Source organism: Manacus vitellinus, unplaced genomic scaffold (genome assembly GCF_001715985.3).
Source record: "Manacus vitellinus isolate BGI_N305 unplaced genomic scaffold, ASM171598v3 scaffold_49_pilon, whole genome shotgun sequence".
NCBI lineage: Eukaryota > Metazoa > Chordata > Aves > Passeriformes > Pipridae > Manacus > Manacus vitellinus.
In genome coordinates, this window is record NW_021940603.1 from 527,039 (window position 1) to 547,700 (window position 20,662).

At 43.5% G+C, this 20,662-nt stretch overlaps 1 protein-coding gene across 1 annotated transcript in view; it reads left to right on the top strand.

Annotated features, from left to right (window-relative positions):
* MAP3K13 (mitogen-activated protein kinase kinase kinase 13) overlaps positions 1–20,662 on the top strand; it is a 64,862-nt gene that overhangs the window by 16,358 nt on the left and 27,842 nt on the right. Inside the window, exon 3 of the mRNA XM_029962642.1 lies at positions 3,467–3,613. The gene's annotated coding sequence lies outside the window, so the exon portion shown is untranslated. The remainder of the gene's footprint in view (positions 1–3,466; positions 3,614–20,662) is intronic.

Consider the following 20,662-nt stretch of genomic DNA (forward strand, 5'->3'; position numbering starts at 1 on the left):
TTTGGTGGCACCTTGGATCTTTGGGCTTCAGCTTTTGCCAAACACCTAATGAATGTCTGAAGCGAGTAAAACACCTCTTCTGTGAGCTCTGCTGATACATAAGGGGTTAAATGAAGCTCTGTTTATTAATGTTGATGCTTTAAATTGTGCCAGAACGTTTGAAAACGCTGAGCGGACAGGGCAGTAAACACCGTTAAACGACAATACTGTTCAATATTTGCTGTTAATTGAGAGAGGCAGCAGCTGCTGGTATGCAGCTCCAGCCAGGATGAATTAGTAATGAGTCTGTAACTCTGGTTTTGTTTTTTTTTTCTGGTTTAAGGTTGCATCAGCCCTTTACAGTTCAGTGACATGCTTGGGATAGAAATAAAAATCATAGCAAGCCCTAAATGAAGATTTTTGTTTTGGTTTTTGTTTTCCAGTGAGTTGTCATGGAGCTGTGGTGTCAGTGATAAATTTGGCAGCGGTGATAAAACTGCCTTGTGTTTAAGGACCAAACTTAAAGATTTTGGGTTAGCTTTTCCATCCTGTGTGGCAGCCAGTGGGAATACAGCAGGCAGAGCAAGCTCCTCCTTTGCAAGAAAGCACTTTTGTTGGCTTCTCACTGGCTTCCAGAGACATTTTCAGTTAAACCAGGAGTTCTGGTTAACGTTTCCTTGCTGGCACTGCTGCAGGTCGTGGTGTGTGAGAGAGTTCTGTCCCTCACTGAAGGGTGGCAGCAGGAAACACTAATCCGACGTTTCCCTTGTCCTTTCCATGCACTCTTGCCATGCCTGTGTGTTGAGTTTAACCTTTGAAAACTTGCTGATAAGCTGTTAATCAGCCACCAGATAAAATGACAAACCCTCCCACCTTGCTGGGTTGGGGTAGGGACTTCCCAAGGCTTCAGGAACATCATTAATCCGGAGCAACCAGGCTGGGGGCAAAGTTTCCTCTCAGAAGAAACCAGCCACAGCCCCTTTCATGCTGCTTATGCAACCCTCCCTGTGAGTGTTTATTTTGCCCAAAACGTTGTATTTTGAGCTCTAGATGTGATTGTGAGAGAGTGCAAGCCCCTGTTCTGGTGGTTATTAGCAGATCTGAAGTGGGGCACAGGAAATGAAATTCCAGCTCTGTGGAAAACAATGCCAACAGCCCTATTGATTTCAGCACAGCTCGGCTTTCACCACAAGTAGAAGAATTTTTGAGGCAAATAATGTTTTGTTTGTTCAGTTCTTTAGACAAAAATCCATCTGCAGGGGTTACTGCTTGAATCCAAATACTCACAGTTCTGCTGGTATTTGGGTAGGATGAGAAACAGGCGATTGAGAGAATTCCTTGGGTCCAGGTTGATTATGTTAAAGAGGAAAAGAAATCCCAGCAGCCAGTGGTGTTTGTAACCCCGTTCCCAGCGGTGTGACTTCTGTGTCACACACCTGTGGGGGTTGTGTTTGTTCTCAATAGCACTTTTTTACCCAGTAAGTGGTTTTTGTGCATTCTTAGGAGCTCGAAGCTGCCACACACCCTGCTGGCTTCTGGATTGGATTATGGGTGCAGGGAATCTTCCAGGCTGGATGTGGGAAGCAAGTGTTAAAAGCCAAGAGAATGCTGTAGAAGGTGGTGGTAAATGGAAGTGCAGCAAGAGCTGAACTCATCTGCTGATAAAAGTCCTTCAGCCCCAGAAGTCCCTTCCTTTTTAGGGCACTGACCATTCCCACCTTGGCTGCCAGTTATCAACTGATGCTTTAAAATCTGTCCTTAAAAGCTCTATTTTTTTCTTGTGAAATTCAGTAATTTATTCCAGTGGCATTCAGCCAACTTTGGGCATCTGGTGTCTCATGTTTTTTATGAACATCTCTCCAATTTTATGTGCTGTTTTCTATATATATATATATATATATATGAACTGTGTTTAAAGGAATAATATAATCAAATACGTTTTTTCCTTTTTTTGTTTTTTATTTTTTTCCAAGTCTGTTTCATCTGTAGTATTGCTTACAATGCTTACATTGCTCACAATATTTGTTTTATTTAAGCAAGAAGATAAACCTTGTGTTTACAGGCACTGTTCCTGTCATAAAGTAGTGGTAAAAATTGTAATCACTGGCTTTTGGGACTTTTTAAAATTGACTTAGTAGAACCATGTAATTTTCATGTAAACAAAGGCAGATATTTACATTGTTATTATATAAAAAAATAAACTCTAAAGTTTGGCTAGTAAAGCTCTTAAAATACGTCTATGTTTGCTCTGGGTTTTATTTGGAAATTATTCTGTAATTAAAATGGTTAATACAAGGCTGGTACAGGGCAAATTGGTCCTTTCCTGTGGAATAATATTGCTACATCATCATCCTCCTGCTGCCCAAATAGAGCCTCTGAATGTAGCCTAACCTGGACCTCACAGGCTTTTACTTCTCGGGGATGTGGAACTACCTGTCCTGTTTTCATGGCAAACTGGAAGGGATAAGGAGAGCCTTAATACAGCGCTAAAAGGAAGTGACAGTGGTGACAAGACAAGTGTTTTTCTCAAATACAAATGGCTCTCGCTCCTACTTCTCCAAAGAGTTAGAATAACTAAACTTCTAAAATGTGGGGAATGGCCTTGAGAGCAGCTCAGTTGTGGTGCAGAGCATGAGGCAGGTGGTGCCTGTTTCTGCAAGGCCACGTGGATTTTGTTGTCTAAAGTCTCTTAATTCTGGCAAGACACTGGTGCTGGTATTTCTGAATCCCTTCCTCAGTGCTGCAGTAATCTGGTTGTGTCTGATGATGGATACAGGGAAAACAATGTGTGTGGGTAGGGATAATCTCTTTTTAAGACCAGTGAGTTTAGTGTTTGCAATAAAGTTCTGTAATTTCAAGGTGTTGATTAATTTTATGAGGAGCTGGGCTAAGTCTTGCAGCCTGTTAGATTTGTGTGGGGTGGGAAGAAGATGCAGTAGGCTCAGGATTGGAAATCTCAGTATTTGTTGCCTCTCTCCTTGCCTGTTTCTGGTAGTACCAGGAATAATGGTGTTCTGAGTTGTATATATGTAGGAGGGCTGTAAAAAGTTATGCTTTTCCTAAAATTTGCTTAAAATTAGTAAAACAAATAACTTGGAGTTTAGGTATGAAATCAAGTGTAAAATATCATTAATAGATTACCTCAAAGTATGTTATTTTAAAGGCTAATCCCATCCTGATGTAATTTTGTAATGTGGAAAGCTCTGAGCTCTTTTACTGGAGCTGCTTGCTTAATTTAGATTAAAATTCTACCATAAAAGGATTAGAGAGTGTGGGCCTGTGCTAAGAAAGGATGTACTAAATATGTTGAGGTATTTTTCTACTCCCAGCTTCTTTTTGAGAGTGCATACTAAAATTTGGATGTGTTCTGCTGCCTTGCAATGTGCCACGTAACATCACGATGTGCCGAGGGGATGTTTTGGGTTGATCTTGGGAGCGTTATTTAAATACGTTCCAGCAGGATTCTGAGTTTTCTTGTTCTTTCTAGAGAGAAGAATTCAGTGCTGGACTGCCCTGAACACTCCCCACGGTGCAGCTTCAGGGAGCAGCTTGGTTTATCTGACGTGAAGAAGGAGGCACATGTGCAGTGAGCCAAGAGGACATGGGCTTTCAGTGCACCTGCAGCAATGATCAGGTACTGGCAAGTTGTTATTTAACCCCAGGAACTGGTCAGGAACTCAAGGGTGTGAAACAATGACGTGCTCACTCCTGCAGTTGTCTGAAATCTTAAATGTGCTTTGCTTTTAGGAGCGAGGCGAGTTCACCCTCTGGTTTTGTGTTGTGTCCAGAGCCCTTTCCCTGCTGGGTTTGCTCACCTGCAGGCTCCTCATGGAATCCAGCTCCCATGGGAGGGAATAGGGAAGGACAAGTGCCAGAGGGGTGTTTGCATAGGCTGGGGTGAAGGTAATCTTGGTGTTTAAACTTTTCAGGTGTGACTTGGACTCTGAAAGCGTTTGAATCTCTTTGGGTGTATTGAGGGGATAAAGTTGAGGTATTTTTCGTTGTTGGAAGTACTTTTTCGTGGTGTTTCCTTGGTGATTGGCTGGAGAATGCGGATTTTTCAGAGGAATCCAGACTGTTGTAGCTGGAGTAGAGACACCAGTGAAGTTCCAGAAAATGCAGAGATTTGTGGTCTGCTTTGAGATCTGAGCAGGTTATAGATTTAATAATGGGAGAAGGATTAGGGTTGGGGTCTTTAAGATGGCTTTTGGTCTATGAGTGTCCTATTCTTCCCCTCTGTTCTCAAAGTGAGTCTTTATGGTCTGTTGCCACTTTTGAAATGTGATGTAAATGGCAGGAGGTTTCTTTCTGTCTCGTGTTCTCTTATCTTCTAATGCATCTGTGTGAACCTGAGATAATTTTGTAATATACATTGCCTTTGATGTTAGCATGATGCTTAATGTGGTTTGGATATTGCTGTTTCTAAGAATATTTCATCTGTTGATTGTGTCCTATACAAAATTTTTTTTAGCTTATCTATTTCATGTATTAAAAATTAAATGGTAAAACTTGTGTGCTAGCAAACTGCATATAGCAGTGTGAAGAACTGAAAAGGAGCAAATTCTGTAAAAATTCTCTAATCTTTCCAACTAAGGTTAGGAGAATAAAAAATAGTTTCTTGTTTTCTTTGTAGATGCTAGCTGGAAAATCATTTGTTCTTGTCTGTAACTAAAATGATCTACAGTTTTCTTCAGTTAGGGAGTGGATATGTGTAATGCAAGGAAACATTTAGTTGTTTCACTCGGGGAGACTGAAAATGGTTTTGTTCTGCACATTCTCTTTACGTTTGTGTGATTTGTGTGATCTTTGTCGTACGGAGAAGCTTCGTGCAGAGAAAGCTGCAGAGATGTAATTTTAGGATGTGCCTGAGCCACCTCTGAGTGGGATTGCAGGAAGATGTGAGATGGAGCTACATTTTGGGATTCATTTCTTAATATAAAAGCTGTCAATTTTTACCCATTCTATGAGGAGTGGTGGGTGCTGGAGAGGCAGAGCATCCATATATTTAGACTCTGGCTGTCTCTCGTTGCGAGTTATAATTAAGGTGAAGTATTTTGCTGAAGAAGTAAATTCTCCCTTGATTTGAACCTGGTTTCATCTCAGTGAAAGCAATTAGTCGCCTGAGCCACCCTGTCCTTGCTTCATCAATGACAATTCATCAGTTGCTTCATCAACATTGCTGCTTCTAATTTATCTGATCGTTGTGGTTAATAGACAAGGCACTCTATATGGGAGTGCTCTGTGCATGGGAGGAGTGGATAGAGGAGGCTTGAAGATAGAAGGGCTGGCCCTAAGGGGGACTGTGACATTTGTAGAGGACTGGGGGTTATAAAACACTGCTGTGAAGCCCCAGAAGGGTCCCAGGGTAAGGTTTCAGCTGATGTGGTTGTGAACGTGGCTCTCATTCGTTCTCTCTCAGCCATGACTTGAATTCACTGATGTGATGCTGATTTTTCCCTGGATGGGCAAATCCTGGGCAACCCGAAGCTGGTGGTTGGAGCTGTAGTATCAGGACATTGGCTAAGTTTTATGTGCCCTTTTGGTTGTCCCTTAAGGTCAGCTCTGTGACTTAAATCAGAGAGTATTTGGTGTGGCGGGGGCTTTGTGGTGCCTTCTCCATCATATGCTGCATTGCCCAGCACTGTGCTTGAAAACAAGGATCAAACCCCACTGCTGACAAGTTTAGTGTTCTCAACCCCAATATTCTGCTAATCATGACTGTTACTATTTCAAGTGCTGTCATAACTCCTCCTGAGGTGAGTGATTCTGCGTTGTGATACCTCAGACAGACCAAGAGGGCTCCTCCATGGTCTGCAGGGGAGCAGGAGACTCTTGGGAGAGGGGAGAAAAAGCAGTGAGCTCTGAAGCCAAACCTACTGGAGGCTTCATGAATGATGTGAGTCTGGGAGGGAGATGCTGAGCAGGTTTTGTTTGCCTTGAGAATATTTACATAGGGTTGATCCACTGTTCCTGAAGGAGTTCTATCACAGTGCTACAGAGAAAACTGTTAGTGCTTAATATAGAGCCTTAGTCTGGTAGTCTCTTGACCTATAAATGCTTGAATTTTGCTATCTTAATGGGCTTTCAGCAGTTTTTGGAGTTTTTTGGTACAAATCCGAATAATATTCCTTGGAGAGGTTGTGTAACGGTAACAGGGATGGAAAGATTTAATTTGGTGAGACCTTGTACTGCAAAAGATCAGAAGAATTTTTTAGCTTCTGCTCTTGCTACAAAGACTTCAGTGCTTGGATATCTTCACAGAAGAGGCCTGAGAGGTTCCAAAATTTCATCTTGACCTTTTGCATCAAGGCATCATCAGTATTGCTGGACAGTTTTTGAGATGATTTTTTGTCCTTTACCTCCTAACAGAGGAGGCAGCTCAAGTTCTTTAGGCTGGTGCTTCACTATTTACCACTTTGAAAAGTTCTTCTTGTGGCCTAAGGAAATTTTTCTTGCTGCAGTTTGAGTCCATTACTTTTCTTACTCACTGTCGACGTGGAGAATAAGTTCCCTCTTTCTTTGCAGAAACCATTTCTATATTTAATGGAAATATATCATATCTCTTCTCTTTTTGCTCTGTTCAGACTGAGCCACCTCAGTGAGTTACCTTACTCATCCCTCATAGCTCACCCAACTACCTGTCTGTCCTTTTTTTTTAGTTCTGGTGTGGTTTCTCTCTTTCCTGACAAGCCTGACCCAAAAATGGACTTCACCAGAGGCTTCATCAAAACTGAGAGGATCAGGAATTTGTGCTCCTGTCAATGGACAGAAGTTGCCTTGTTTGTGACAACTGGATATTTATAATTTGTTCTCAAACTGTGATCCTCTCCATCCCCAGCCCTTATCTACAGCACAGCTGCTCCAAGTTGTTTCTATATTTATGCAGGTGATTTCTTTTTTTTTTTCCTCTGAACAACACTTGACCTTGGGGAATTGAGCTGCATTTTTTAATCACTTCTTCAGTTTCATTAATTCCTCTCTGCAAAGGCTCCCCATTTGTGTGCCTTTTTATGGGAATAACATAAATTATAGGACTTCTCTTTCCACATGCTACTGAGGTTTTGTTGTCAGGTCTCACTGCTTTTGCAGGCTCCCCACCTGGAAGAGGAATGGTGACGTTGGCTCACTTGGCTTTACAAGTGTCCCTTATAGCTGCTATTTATATATACTTATTTTTAAAATTTTTTTTTTCAGTGTTTCTCACTGCTGGCAACTCTATTGGAGTTAATTATTGTTATGGAAGGCTTGATTTCAGCGTGTTCTCTGAGAGGAATATTATTTTTGTGCCTGTGTCCCTGAACAAATAGATCTGCTTTTCTCACATGGCCTCTGCTCAGCTGGGCCACAGCCACTGGAAATCTGGGGAGGCTGTTGTTCACTTGCTGCATTAACTGCCCTTTCAGCAGCTTTAATGTCTCTTATGTAGCACTCTTTCCTTCCTGGTAGAGTTCCAGGACTTCTCCTTATGTCTCAGGAGCTGGGCAGTCTTTCTTTCAGAAGGTAAAAGTCTGCAAAGGTAGTTTTTTGAACTTGCCCAGCCTCATGAGTGCATGTTAACACTACAGTGATTTGTCTCTTCCCAGACTTACTGTGGTGAGGAGCCTGTGAGGCACAGCTCATCTGGAAAAATATGGGAAACCACCCAGAAACTCCTCAAAAAAAGAATCTATACCAACTTCGTGCTTAAACAAGAGACCACATAATGCAATTTGTCTTGTTATTGCCTTTTAGTGTCTTTTATTTTGTTTTTAGTTCCTGGAGTGTCAGTAAAGGCAAGACAAGGTTAAAGGAGGTCGTTGTACAGTGTTATGTGCTCCTACCCATCGTGGCTTGCAGAGCACACTCAGTCAAACACAACTGGCAACAGCATGGAAGGTGGTTTTACTGTAGAGAAACCTCACTTTTGGGTAAGAGGAGTTGGTAGCACTTTGGTTTGAAGAGTGTGCAATGGTGGTACAAGTGTCAGTGAGTTTGCTTGAATCGCTTTTAAGGGAAACCCTTTTGACAAGGGGGGCTTTCCCTCAGGGTGCTGTGTGTCTGTGAGTCTGTGTCCATCTCCAGCTCTCTGCTTTCATTTCTAGCAGACCCAGATGTCTTGCACATGCCCCACTTTGGGCTTTTTCTCCTTTCCTTTGGTCACAGCTGATGGCTCTTGGCACTGGTCCTGTGGAACTGCAGTCCCATTCACCTGCCTTGGCAGGGAGGACTGTCCAGAGTCTCAGATTTGGGGACATTCTGGTTAAAATCTTGATCTGATTCTATGATTCTGATTTTTTTTCCTTCTTTCCTGTCACCCACCCCACTGCTGAAGGTTAGGACACTCAGAAGAGGGGTGTTTACCTACAGGGTTGGAAGGGTGGATCCGAGATTTCACAAATGTTGAGAACTTGACAATGAAATGCTCCTCTCACCACCTTATCTATGCCAATATTTACCCAGACTTTTGCCTGTTGGAGAATCATTTGCTGTCTCACTTCACCTGTTTGCTCATCCAGGTAGAAGTTTTCACAGTGCTGTCCCTCTTGTCCCCCTAAGTGTGTGCAGAGTAGATTTATGAACAGCCCTGGTGCTGTATAATTATGAAATTAACCTTTGAGTCACTGCCATCTCTCTTCTAATTTTCTGCTGTAGTCAGTGGAATGTGCTACAAGGAGTGTTAAGGATTTGCTTTGCTTCTGTGCTTCCCTGTGCCTGTTCCTGGCCAGCCCTGGAGGCAGGACACTGGGATTACTTGTCCCCTGCAGCAGAACCCCCTTTCCCTGTCAAAGGTTGGTTCAGGAGTTTTGCCCAAGATCTCCATCAAGTTCCCAGGGCCTATAAATAACAAATGTTTGCTATTTTTGAGTATTGGCATAATATTGGTATCCTCAGTCTTGGGCAATTTTAGTCATTCGCCAGTTTATTAAAATTGAAGGTCACAGGATTGGAGAACTTGTTAAATGATTATTTTAGGACTGGGCTCAAATCAATGTGATGTGCCAGCTAGAAACGTTATGCCTAGCAGATGCTGGATAACATTCCTATTAGTTATTAATTGGCTTGGAAATACTTAATTATCCTGTCTTTTTCAAATACAGTGAACAGATATTTTTTTTTTTAATACTTCTAGCACCCATTTCCACCAGTTTGGCCTGTTATTTCTGCTAGTGGTCTAGTTACTTGGTTGCCCTTTCAGAAATCCTGTTGCCTGTCAGCTTTTCACTGGCAGTTGTGTGGTCCCTTATGAACTTTGGATTTTTAGTGTCTTCTACCTTTATTGTATTTGGTACTTTTTTTTTTTCTATTTTCACATTAATACTGAACTAAATTTATGCATAAAATCGTATTCAGGCATCTTCCCAGAGTTCCCTGCTTTTGCCAGTGTTTTTGTCTCAGAAGGAGGAAAATTATTTTTCTTTCTAATCTCGATCAACTTATTTACTCACTAGTGGTGCATCAAAAGAACTGTGCAATGTGTACTATGAAAATACCCAACTGGTTGCAACCCAACATAATTTTGGGGACATTGCTTTTTCTATTTCACAATGAGCTAAGGTAGTTATCTCACTTAAATTCAGGACTTTTGTGCTTGAAAATTTTAGTCTGAGCTCTTGAGACATAGATGAAATCAAGTGTTGGGGTGCTGAACCAAACCACCACAGAGAATAAAATCTGAAATTTTATGTGCAAGCTGCTTTCTTCCCCTGGAGTCTTCCTGGGGTTTTGTTCCCACTTATTTTCCCTGCTGTTTTTGTTTTTTTTAATGTCACTGCAATTAACCCTTGGAAACCTCTGAAAATTATTCTCCTTTCTATTTTTATTCTGACTTTTCTCATTCTACAGTGGTATTTCTCTTCATTTTCTTCCACTTCTTGCATGTGCTACTGTGCTCCCCTTTCCAGTTCCTGAATTTATCCCTTTTTGCTTTAGGGCACAGGAGTAAAATAACATTTTTGGGTCTGTTTTGAAAATGCCAGGGAAATCTGGAAGCTGTTTTTGTCCCATGGTGGTGGTGTTGGCTGAGGGCTGGGCTCTGCAGGGGGAGGGAAGGCAAGGCAGGGAGTCAAAGCAGGTGCAACTGGGATTTGAAATGGTGGCACAGAGTGATCCCTTTGGAGAAGGGACATCTCTCTCCACACCTCCCCTCCTGCTTCCCCTGGGGCACAGCAGTGCAGCTGTTGTGCTGTCTGGGTAGAAATCTGGTGCTTTGGTGACTTTTAAATCTTAGAGAGGAGATATTTCTTCAGCGAAAGTCACCTGGGGCTTTCCTTGATCTTGGAGGTAGGTAACAAGAAATTTGCATTCCTTTTAATTTTCTCTGGCCAACTCAACTCAGAAACCACAGTGCAGAATCCAAGCCCTTCTCCCTCCACAGGAGCTGGTGTCAGTGGTGCTGGTTCACATGAGATCAAGTAGAACAAAATCCCTGATTTCTCAACCCAGATCTGTTGTTGTTACATCCAGTCCTGGTTTATTTTGGGATGTTACCCACTTCCTATAAGGAAAGGTGGGATTCTCTCAGGCTTTCTTTTAAGATGTGCACCAGCAGAGTAAATTTTGGGACAACCCGTTATAGCATAATTGCTTCCTCCTTGCTAGGAGAAGGTGTGGTGGAAATATGGAAATCATGTGTCTTAATAATTTGGAGGCTGCAGATTGTTCAGAAGGAGTTTTAAAGTCCAAAAGGGTGAATTCTGGTTAACCCTGAGACAGTGTTATTGCAGAGCTTACAGCCCAGGTTATCCTTCAAACCTTGACCTTCATTCCTGGCTATGCTCATCCCTCCACTCCATCCCTTGTTTTTCAAGGATACAAAACCAAAGCATGACTTGTGCCCTTCTCCTGTCCAGGTCTAAGTTAATCAGAGCTGCTCTTGTGAGCATTCACCAGGACTCTGCCATCCATTTGGGTGCCCTTGCACGTGGTCTGCACAACTGAGTGTGTTCCACTGGCTTGGAACTGAAGCTGGAATGGGAATGGCTGGTGGGCTGGGAGCCGTGGGTGCTGTGCCCACCATTCCTTGTGTAGCCCCGGGTGTGAAACTGCCTGCTCCAATCTTTGTTTCTGAGTGTCCCCGAGTGTTGTGAGCTCGTCTGCCCGCTGCTGGGAATGTTTGACTGGAGCTGAATGCAGGATTTTGTCAGTGCTCCTATTTTTATTTTGCTGGTGCTTTTGCATCGCTAATCAAACACAAGCCTCCTATTGTTCTCCCTGCTGCCTCCTTCCAGTACATGCTTATATTTAGTTATTTTAATAATAATACCCCGGGTTTGTAACCCTGCAAGAAGCCGGGGAGATGATAAACTCCTTTTCTGATTACCAAACCCATTTGATTCATGCACCAGATGGCTGTTATTTGACACGCTGCTGTTCCCCAGGAGCGGCACAGACTCGGGGCTATCGGAGGATGTCCTCGCTGGTCCTCCCCCCGGGGTGGCAGCACTGATGCCATTTTCCGGGGGGCTCAGGCAGTCGGGTGCCTGGCTTTGGCTGGGATTGGCTGCCCCCCTCTCCCCTCTGCCGGTGCCCAGCCCCAGCCGGGGCCGCCGAATCTCCAAGCATCCCGATTTCCATCCATTCATGAATCCGTGACGTCAGCACGCTCTGTGCTTCTTTGCAGCAGGCTGCAGGATTGTGTGGGTGGAATTTCCTTTTATTTTGCAACACTTCCTTTTTTTTTTTTTTTTTTTTTTTTTTTTTTTTAAATTTTTTTTCTCCCCCCCCCTTCCATCTTTTTAAAGCGAGAAAATGGAGCATCACATAGGAAATCTTCATCCCCGTGAGTATCCGGAGGAAAATGTGTTTTTTGTGAGGTGTGTGGGTCTGTGTGTGTGTGTGTGTGTTCCATGGTCAGCGCTCCCCTTTCGCCATTTATTTCGGAAGGACAGATGGATGTTGCATTTGTGATGTGAAAGGGCTGAAAAAATGATGCTGAGAGAGGGAAGAGGAGAGATGTGAAACCTTAATTTATCCATCACTGCATATCAATCTGAGAGCTGGCCTGGCCTTTGCCTGTCGGTGTGATAGACATTTTTCACTTGCAATTTTGCACGTTATCTTCCTGTGCCCCCCTTTTAAAGGGGAAGGGAATGGCAGTGGAGAATGGTTATAAATGGAATATGCAGGCAATGACATAAGAATTACAAGAGATAGTATAAAGAGGCAGAATTGTATTTTTTGCCTTTTAGGCAAAACTGTAATTTTTATTCCTTGTGGGCTAATAAAACAGTTCTTCTGTTGTGCTACAGTGATTAATAATTTAATTTTATTTCTGAGATGAAGGAGATGTGTTTTCTTTCAATCAGCCAGGCAGGAATTTGTTCTTGTATTATTGCAAATAGCAGCCTGAGCTGTCTCTGGTGTGCTGAACACATGATTTTCACCCCTCATTTTCCTAATAAATGAGGGAGCTGGGAGTACCTTTGCAGTTAACGATACTGTTCACTGGGGCAAGATTTGTCATATTCCTGCTCACCTGAATGGGGCATGATGTCATGTTTTCTCCCAATGAAAAGAGGAGCTGCTCTTTATTTTTGTTTTGGGGGGGTGGTTTAAGTACTGCAATAGCTTAATCATGTCAAACCACATGTCTCTCTTAAGTAAATGAAAAAAAAAAAGGGGGTATTTTAAGTAGATCTGGAGAAAGATGACATCAGGCCCATGTGTTTGGATATACTGATTTTAGCAATAGGCAGTCTGTTCAGTAGAAGCAGCTGAGGGAATGTATTTTGATAAATAATTTTGAGGGAGAAAACATGAAAATATTTGAAATGAGAGAGGTTCAGTCGGTCTGACAGGGACATGTGGGCACTTTTCCCAGTGCCTGCTCTGTGTGCAGCCACTGACACCTCGGGATGCCCTAAAATGTGGAGGCTAGAGTTGTCATGGGTTGAAAAGTTTTTGTCACTGTCCTTTTTGTTGTGTCCCCAAATGTATGCGGGTTTTGTTTCTAGAGAGAGGCAGCCCTTTGAACCTCTGGCTGTGACAGCCTTCTGCTGAGAAATACAAATAAATCTGGATTTTGATGTAGTGGGGGTTTTGTTTGTTTGTTTTGCTTTAACACCAGTTTTGTTTCCTGTCTTTGGGGCCTCCAGTGTGAGTCTTTGATCCAGAATGGTCCTGTCATTCAGATTTGTCTTTGTCCCCTGCTGCCTGATAGTTAAATTTATAGCTGGCATTCATTTTGACCCCTGTGCCTGGAATTAGCAAGTAACTTCTAGCACAGAATATATGGTAGGGACTCTCACTGCTCCTCAGCTATTTGTGAATTTGTGTTTGACCATGTTTGGGGGTTTTTTTGGTTGCATTTTTAACCTCCCTCTTTTGTCTGCTGTTGTAAAGATTTGGTAAGTGGCTTATCTCCAGTGGATCAGAAAATTGAGTAATGATTTATTTGAAAATCTCTTCCTAGGTAAGCCCTTTCACAATTAGTAGTTATTTAAACATGGGTCTGCTCTAAGCAGTGGCAGGATAAGAAAGATTTTACAGTATTTCCTGTTTTCTTAGGACTTTTTTTTTTTACAGCAAATATGGGGTGATGAGTGATTAGACTGGAGTTGTTCCCACCTGGTACCTGTTTCAGACTGTCTGCAGTCAAGATGTGGGGAGGGGGTTTAGAGTAGGGCTTCTTAAAATGGCACAGTTTTAAAGTGAAGCTTTTTTTGTATAAAATTAAGAGATCTGACGTGGCTTGTGTGAACACTTTGCTCTTCAGTCCTGGTCCCTGGGGCCAGGGCAGGCAGGGGAAGGGGCATTGAGCCTTTTAGCCAAACTCTCACCTGAGATCCTGTATTTGGAGGAAAACAGCAGCAGGTTTACTGCTTGTACAACTTCCAGTGAGTTCTCAGCCATAACTGACTCAAAACGAGCCAGCTGAGGGAAATGTTACCTCTGAAGCTCTCGGAGTTTGGCACTTTACCAAGCCCTGTCCAGCTTATGGGACTTTGGTTTTTATCCATTCGTGCAGGGGCTTAGGCTTTTGTAGTCTCCTGTGGTGTGACATTGCAGCAAATCGTTCCCATTTCCTGGGGAGGGGGGAGTAAATATTTCACCCAAAACACAGAGTACTCAGGGTGGAATGGCAGGGTGGCAGCTGCAGCTGAAGTGCTGTGGTGGGCTGGGAGCAGCAGCTCTGTGTGTGCTTACTCCCACCCCTATAAATACTCAGTGTGTGTTTTGACCTCTGTCCTCTTTCCCTGCTTACAACTTCAGCTGAGAATTCGGTGACTGGAGGGGGTTCAAAGGCTTTAGCAACAGTTGGGTGTAGGCCAGGGGGAAGAGTAGATGTGTCTGTGTCAAGTATATGGTTGATAACCCCCTGGTGAAGCTGTGGTTGTTGGTGCTGGTTCCCCTGGAGCAGTTGGAGGGGTGCTGTGAGGGAAGGAAGGAGAAAGTCCTGGTGTGGGTGAGAGGCTGGACCTTTTCCAGCATAGTGGGCTGGAGGAATGGAGTTGTCTGTGTGGACACTGTATTCGTGCCTGGCACACTTGTCCTTTCCTGTCCCCAGTCCCATACTCTGTTACCTTCTGGGGGACACCACAGCCAGTAATGCAACTGCACAGCTGTGACTTTTCTGCTGACACACAGAAAATCCAGCACAGATCCCCCAATGTTGGGTTATCCACTGTAACCCATCCAGTGGGGATGCACCAGGGGCTGGGTGCTGGGTGCCACGAGTCCTGCCAGGCCTCTGGGGCTCCTGTGTGGCTCTCTGCTCTGGGGCTGTGCTGCCTGTGTGCCCTGATGGTGTTCCCAGCCCGTGGTGGCCTCGGAGCAGGCTCACACCTTACTCTGTGTCACTAATACAGGCTTACTCCAGGCTCCTGAGCAGGGCATTGTGCCTCCGCTCTGTTGAGCAATAATCCTCTTTGCTGTGTATGGTGCTTGCTAAATACATCTGAGTACTACTGTCATTCCTCATCTGAGATCTACCAGCTGGATTTCCAGTGTCCTTGCCCTTCCCATCAGGTCCTGGGACCTGGGACAGAGTCCAGAGCGCTGCACGTGCCCCGGGAATTTTGGTACTTCCATGGGTAGTTGTTCAGTTATTTAATACTGGGCATGAAGCTGTTAGTGCTGAGAAGTTCGTGTGAGTAGCTTTTACATGTCAGATGTGCTTTGCAAATATTGAATAATTCATGTCTACTATAAAAATAAAAACAAACGTGGGAGTGAGCGAATTTACCTGAGACCGGTCTGACGCCTCACGTGAGTTAAAGTGAGACTTTGATTCATTCACTGGATTCCTGAGAACAGCACTGTGATATTGATCTCCATCCTCAAAGATCTTTCAGACATTAATTAATTTTAAGGCTAGTCCTTGGAGGAAAATATGACGTTTCAGTGCTGTAGGTGGGGAAAATTCCAAGGTATTGTTTGTTGGTAGGACTGGAACATTTAATGGCATCATGTAGCAAGGTCAGTGAGGCTGTAAGGCCTCTGTGAACTGAACTTGGAGATTTTCCTGGACTTCGTTGTTGTAAAATATTTGAATTTGAGTCCTTAAATGTGTTGTTATTTAGTCACTGTCCTTTAGTGACTACACTTTGGTTATTTAGTGATGTAATGTGGGTCTTCAATGAGGTAAAAGTGCAGAATTGGGAAGGATGAACAGAAAAGGAGCAGAGCGGAGCCTGGAACCTGTGACTGGATCCTGCCATGAAAACAGCTGGAAAGACAAAAGAGAAGAGTGTAACTTAAGGTCATTTCTAAATTTTGATCTGAGACAGATTCCAACAGTAATTCAGCCGTATAAAAGGCTAATCAGCATTTAGTCTGTCTTTGTAGCAGCTGAATGTTTGGCAATATATTGATGGGCTTGTGGTGGAGGGTATCAGTGGTCAGTGAGGTGTCAGAACACTGTGGAACTGCTGGTGTTCCATGTGTGCATGTAGGTCATGACACGTGGCAGCCAGAGGGAGGGGAAACAAATAGCAAATGGGTGATTAAAAGTTAAACTGATTTTTTTGGAAGTAAGCGTGGTCCTTGGTTTGTTCCCCCTGTTCCCCAGAGGCCGGTGGCTGATGGGTTCTCCTTTCCTCCAAAGCCAAGGACCTCTGCCCAGAGCTGCCCTCCCACAGAAGTGCATTCCCCAAATCCTGCAGCGAATACGAGAGTCATTATGCAACATCACTTATTTCCTATGGCATCAGATTATGCAATTTCTGAGCAGAAGAATGCAAAGCCCTGGAAGAACACAGTAGCATTTGAACAGATCCAAAAATACCTTCTCCAGGATAGAGGAAGCAGTTCAGTGTGTAGTGCTGGAAATACACTGTTATGTAAGGTGCTTATTCCCCAGCCGTGCTGGGCAGGCCTGGCTGGCAGGTGGAGCAGGACATGCTCTCCCTGCCACTGGAGAGGTCTCCCTGCACACACAGGAAGTGGATGGGCCCTTTGTCTGGATGAATTTTTGTTGCTTCGTGTTTTTCGTCCCTTTTGCCAAAAAAAAAAAGTGGATGCTTGATTTCTCTTTCCACATCAAGCACCACTTCTCCACCCCCCACAGATTTGTGACCTTCTGTTGAAGAAGTTCCTAGTGAAATATTTGTCTGGTGTTTGGTGGAGATTGAAATTCCTATGCTGAGAGCCAGGGCAGATGCACACATTGCATGTGGGGATAAGATTCACCACAGTTCTTTTAAGGTGAAGTCTGCCTTGGAAATCTATTAAATTTCCTTGTAGGAGTCAAGAGCAAGTCAGAAAAGGGGATCTGGTTGACACAATCTGTTGGGATTTTGGCAGGAATACTTACCAGAGACTTTTAAAGAGACTTAAGCAGCTGTAAAATAACAGGGATGCCCATCTCAAGCAAATATTTGATTAAAGTATATGAAATAAGTGTAGGGGATAAATAACATTGTTGAAATATTTTTCTCTGCTTTGGAGATTTCACTACTCAGTCTTTCCACCTGTTCTTCCTATATCCAGATCACTTAGGAATATTCTGAAGCAAGAGCATCTGGACTGTGAGGCTACCCGAGGAAGGTGTTCAGGGTAATAACCACATAGGGCAGCTGGAGGGAATACTGGAAGGCTCCAGTGAACTTGGGTGATAAAATGTCAGTTCAATTTAGTGTTGATTAAATACAATTTAATCTTAACATCCAGTACATAGGAATTAGGCTCTGACCTAGCTTTTACTGCTCAAGAATGAGATCTTAAGGTTGTAAGAGACCCGTGGAAGTTAGCTTAGCATCCTGAGGCATGCCTAGGCATCAGATGGAATTAGAGGAATAGTTAGGAAAGCAAAAAAGAACCAAAATAATTGTTGTGCCTTTGTGCATTTCTGTGGCATTCTGTCCTCACTGGGAATCTTGGCTGTGATCTGACTTTCTCAATTTACATCCTCAACTGCCCAGAGAAGCTGTGGCTGCCCATCCCTGGAAGTGTCCAAGGCCAGGTTGGACAGGGCTTGGAGCAACCTGGGCTAGTGGAAGGTGTCCCTGCCCATGGCAGAGGGTGGCACTGGATGGTCTTTAAGGTCCCTTCCAACCCAAACCATTCTGGGATTCTATAATTCTAAGGTGGCATAAGAGAAGTGGAGCAGAGTTGATCAGAGATGCAGTGAGAGAGAAGGTCGAGTGGGAACTGTTATGCTTGAAACAAGATGTTGGAGTGGAGGATGGAGTGTTCATAAAGTCACAGCTGGAATTAAAGGTTCAGGTGTCACTGAAGCAGTGAACACCTGGCTGTTTGAAGAAAGGAATTAGGGAGACATGCCAAGTGCAGAGTAGCTGGTGTTGCCTTCTGCAACCACAGAATTAAACCACAGAACTCCCTGCCATGGCACAGTGGTTGCCAAAGTTCTGGTTAAAAAATATTCCTTGATGCATTTGCACAAGAGAAATCCTATGTGGGCTATGGCAGAGAACCCCCCCTGTGTGCTGTGAGCAGGGGGGCTGGTGACACTGCTCTGGTGAGGGTTGGCTGCCTGCAGAGCCTTCCCTTGGCTTTTGGAGGCAGGAAATGGGGTAGATGAACTTGTCCTCCTGGGCTGGGGTGGTTTCTTCCTGTACTGCAGCCTAGGTGCCACTTATTTCTCCTCTGCCAGGCTCAGTTGGGATGTGTGAGGTGCCAAGCAAACCTCCAGCTGGCTCTGTGCACAGAGCCTGAATTCAGCCATTATGGATATTTCTTGGCTGGCACACCGTGCTATTTTTGTCATTGTCAGAAAGGGTTCAGACCACAGAGCTAGACAGGGTTCTCTTTCTTGCTGATACAGCCACAGACAAAAGTATATCACAACTGTAAAATCCCTTTTGCCAAAAAGGGTGCATCCCTGTTTTAGGGTAGCCTTTATTCAATATGTTCAGACTGACTTAAATCAGCATGAGTTCAAGCTTCTGTTGGGAGAACATGGATATAGCTGCCATAACAACACAGTTTCATGGCTGTTCTTAATGCCCATGGCTGGGTTAGAATATTCTGTTAACCTTTTAGGATGGTGATGATGATAGTTGTGAGCCCCGCATTGCTCAGGTGAGAATTGTGGTGACTGCAAAAGGTAGTGGTCTTTTGTTGAGGTGGCATCCAAATATATTAATATTATAATATTATTATAATATAATAATATATTAATATAATATAATAATATATTAATATACTAAAGGGTATATTCCAGTCAGGATGTGCAGAAGTAGTGTAGTGTTTATCTGACAGCCTGAAAAAACAGGGTAAAGCACAAAAAAAGCCAGTGTTACAAGACCTCCTTTTCCCAGATAAAGCTACTGTTTATTGTGGAGTAAGTTTGGGCACATGCAGAAATGTGTTCAGAGGTGTTGCAGTGACAGAAAACCTCAGGTGGGTCAGATGAAGAATTTTTAACTGTTTTATCATAAACTGATTGTTTTGGCGGTGTCACAATTGTAATATTTAAAAATAAGGCTGGGTTGTGGCTGAGCATTCACGTGGGTGTGAGATGGGAAGAAACCTGTTTCCTTGAAGGAGCAGCATGTCTGGAGAAAGAATTGATGGCTTAACAACACCCAAGCTTTTGCCTTGGGCTGCTCCATAGTTGGCTTAGAGGTTTGCCCATAGCGTGGCCTGGTCTGCACTGAGTTACTGTGGGCAAGCTTCATAGTGTAATTTTTTGGTTTTTTTAACCTTAAAAAACAGATAATGTAACTTATAAAATGTAATGTAATTAATTAATGTAATAATGTAACTTGAAAAAAAAATCCAGCCCCCCTGAAAACAAAGAGGTTGCCTTCTGGTGATGTGTAACTCATTCTCTATTAATAAATCTTTTACTTTTTGTTTTCAAAACAACCGTGCAAAACACAAGCATATATTCCAAGTGATGGAAAAAGTGTGGCAGAAGAGGAATATCTGATCCACTCATACAGCATTTTCCTCACCAGGAGACTGGTGGGAAAGAGAAAAACTTTGTTGGAATCCTGTGTAATGAAATGACGTGATTCAAACCCCAAAGGTCAGAAGTGACAGGCAAAGCTCTGGGATTTGCCAGCTCAGCAGCTCTGTGTGTTCCTGTGCTGGAGTTGTACAGAGATGGGAGAGGACTGTGCATCAACCTGTTGTAAAAATTCCCTGTAGAAACTAAGAGAGAGTCAGAAGGGGCAGGAGAACCCAGCTGGGAGATGTGTAACAGGATGACTATGATTTATAAACATATTTTTTGTGGATTTTGTTAGATTTTTAGGCATTTTAAGGCATTGTCCCAAGTGGAGGTGATACACATTTCCAATTCCAGTCATGTTATCAGTGAGGAAATGTGTAGTTACCTTGTACCCACAGTAGCCAGAAGGAAATCTCACTGAGTACCAGGAAAAAGCAAGGAACTCCAGGGCCTGGATGTAAATAGTGATATGAACAGGAATCTCTGTCCTTGGTAGTTCCATGGCTCAGCCAGCTGGTTTCTGCCAGCTGCTCTTTTACAGACTTTAAACTTGGATCAGACAGTTGCTTTTATTCCCTTTGCATATTGAAAGTGCAGGCAGAGAATGTGCTTTGCTGGGTAATACGGAAATAGTGCTGCAGGGAAACTAACTCAGTGTTACTGGAGGTTTGGGCTGTTAGGACACTCTGTACTTACACCACCTTTCCAGCACAGTAACTTTTTGTCTCTGTGCTGTATCAGGAATGGTGATTTGCCACTCAATTTTTAGCACAGCTCTTTGAAGGAGAAACTTTAAAGGAGAAACTTCAGTTACAGCCCATTCAGGGCATTGGGTTAACTCAGCTGTGTCTGCAAACCTGGCCATTGCCTTGACACTTTTACAAATATTGGGCTTGTGTAGGCAGCCACGTGTTTTGGTGGCTCTGGGTGCATCCTAGGACACTTTCTGGATGGCTGTTTCCAGGGGCAGACGCTGTATCAGGCAAGGTGAGAGCAGGCCTTGTGATAGCTTATTGATCCACTCAGTGATTTGGGTAAACTCTCACTTTTCTGATAGTTTTAAACTGTGTTTTGAGCTGCCTGACATGCTGAGGTGCAACCTCACTCTTCCCAGAAGAGATGCTCTTCCTGCTCCTTTTGTCTGAGCATGGTGGGTTTTGCCTGGAAAAAGTACTTTGCCTGGAAATGGAACCATTTACGGGAAGTTGTGATCATAGAAAATTACACTGATCCTCAAATCTCCTTCCACGTGTAAGATAATTTGTCAGTGCAGAGTGCATGAACTCATCAGAACAGTTCAAATCAGAGGGTCTGCCTTGAAGTCTGTGTGTGCAGCAGCACTTTGTG